General features: G+C 41.2%; 1 protein-coding gene across 15 annotated transcripts in view; it reads left to right on the top strand.

The window, feature by feature from the left end:
• The window catches only part of ptprt (protein tyrosine phosphatase receptor type T), a 385704-nt gene that overhangs the window by 316121 nt on the left and 67083 nt on the right, over window positions 1–2500 (top strand). The window lies entirely within an intron of this gene.

Genomic DNA, 2500 nt, shown 5'->3' with positions numbered 1-2500 from the left:
GTCTTTCATTGTTCATGGTTGGTTTTCACAGCCGCTTGGTAGCGTTGCATTTCCACCGAGGGCTAACCTTTTTCTGCTCACTATGACTCTGGAGTCTGTACTCGCTCTGAAGCTAATCACCGTCACTATCTCACTCGCTCTGCCACACACACACGCCAGCCCTGCTTTTTCTCTTAAACAGATCAACGCACACACAGGTATAAACTTCAGGCCACTACTCACGTAGGCTAGTGTGAGAGAGCCACCCTGCTGCGTGGAGCCTTCACAGAACCATAACTCACGCTGAACTGCTCCTCTGTCCAACCAGAATGTTGGATGTATAACCGCCTGCTGAGAGTCATGCGCCTGTAGAACAGGGGTCTTCAGCTTGTTTTAGGCTAATGACTTCTCAGCTGACAGAGCAGGGACCCCCTACTACTGTACATACAGTATATACTATAAAAATGTAGTTGCATATTAAACTTTGCCAGATGGATAAAAATGGAGGGATCATTATCCATATATTATTTATACAGCAAGTTGTCATGTTTCACGTAGATATTGAAGGACCAGTCTAACTATCTGTGGATGGCTACCATAGTGGCTAGCTTGCTTAGCGTATCATCAATGTTGTGTAAATTAAAATGATTGTTTTTTAACGGCATCTTTGCTGATAATAGGTTGGATTAAAACGAATATATATTTCCAGGGTGGCCGCCCTGCAGTAACTCTAAAGACCTCTGCTGTAGCTGTAACTTTTATTTTTTGTTAAATATAAGAATCAGTCAAGACCCATGCACTGGGCGCTTTTAAGGGATGATAGCATTTCACTGGAACCGTTGACATTCACACTTCCTTTCCTCTGACAGTGAGACCTATTAAATAAAGCAAAACAACATGTTTATTTAAAAATAAAATAAGAATATACAAACATTTAATGAGATCCATCTTTTTCCAAAATGCAATATCAAAGCCTATTCAGACTCATTTCCTAACTTCTGTAAGACTAATACAGGAAACTACTGTGACAAAAAAATCACTCTGTTTGCGGATGGATTTGATTTCAGTCGCGCCTGATGATCAAAGCCTGCAGTCTCTGTTTTATACAGAGAGACGTTTTGTCAAAATGAAGCTTCACTTTGGTGAAAAAGACTAAGGCTGCAGTAATGATGTGCACAGTGAGGTGCATACTGCACGGAGCGGGAGTGTGTGTGTCATGGCTCCAGGTTCATTCTGTGAAAGCAAAACTGGCTCTAACAGTGTGTGTGTGGTTGTGTGTGTGTGTGGGTGTGATTAGGTGTGTGTGTGGGTGTGTGTGTGTTTTTGTCCATCAGAGTTTGAATTAGCATGTGAATGTGACGCCGTGTAATAAGTCAAGTGCTTGCAACGATTTTGTGTGCACTAATCATGTGTGTGCGTGCTTGTTATCTTGTACCCGGCAACCTTCGGCCTCTATTAGGATGGAACAATAGAGGCACAGTGGTTGGTCGAAGTTTTATTGAACGAGCGTGCAGGGGTATTTGCACATGTCTATACAATTAGACCCACATGCATGACCAGTATAATCCAGAAGGCTGCACTTGTGTCCGTACATTTTACAATTCAAGTGTGTGTGCGTGTGCGCGTGCACGTGTGTGTGTATGTGTATTTGCACGCACAGATCGGTGCGTGTGTACACATCTCATTACGAGGGTTTAGATGTCAAAGCAAAGACACTGCACTAACCTGAAGGTTTTAAAATGAAACATTGCGCTGAAATGAAATAGCCTGTCAAGGGCTTGATAGCCTACAGGAATTATGATAAATTTGCTATTAGTACAAATCCTTTAATTACAAGGTCCTGGTAATGGAAACTGTCCATCTTGCTTGCTGTGATTACACAAAGGCTCATTTTCTTTGGGGAAATGTTTTAAAAGGTCCCCGGGGGGATCGACTTTCTTCATTAGAACAAGGAAGTTGCGAGACAGGCCGACCGATTGGCTGCATGCTGAAACTTTAAATATATGGGTAAAAGGCTCTTTTGTCTTTTTTCTTCAGTCAGTGTGAACTTGCGTTCCCCTTTACAACACTCTTAGAACATACAGCACTGCTTCACAACAGGAGTTGTCTCTTACACACACTGTGTAGTTCTGTCGGCTGTACAGGACTACGTTCCCTTATCACCAACCCTGGTCTTCCTTCTCACTGTCTCCTTATTAATGATCATTTAAACTGGTGCTGCACAACATGTCGTTTTATTATCGTCATCGCGATATCAACTGGCACAATCAACACATCTTGAAAGGCTGTGATGGACACTCAGCAAATATCAGTAGAGAACTGCACTTTAAAATGTCATTCTCTTTTTTAGCGTTAGCGCCTTTCATATTCATTCCAATGTTAAATTTGTTGAATAAAAGAAAACAAGTAATATTCAACAACGTATTGTCGCATATTTTCCTTATATCGTGCAGTCCTAATTTCATTTGATTTGATTTAGATTTTTCTTTTTTTTTTCACAACAAAAACATTAAGACAGTAT

The sequence above is a fragment of the Etheostoma spectabile genome, chromosome 4, assembly GCF_008692095.1.
Source record: "Etheostoma spectabile isolate EspeVRDwgs_2016 chromosome 4, UIUC_Espe_1.0, whole genome shotgun sequence".
NCBI classification, from domain to species: domain Eukaryota; kingdom Metazoa; phylum Chordata; class Actinopteri; order Perciformes; family Percidae; genus Etheostoma; species Etheostoma spectabile.
This window is presented reverse-complemented; position numbering and strand designations above follow the sequence as displayed.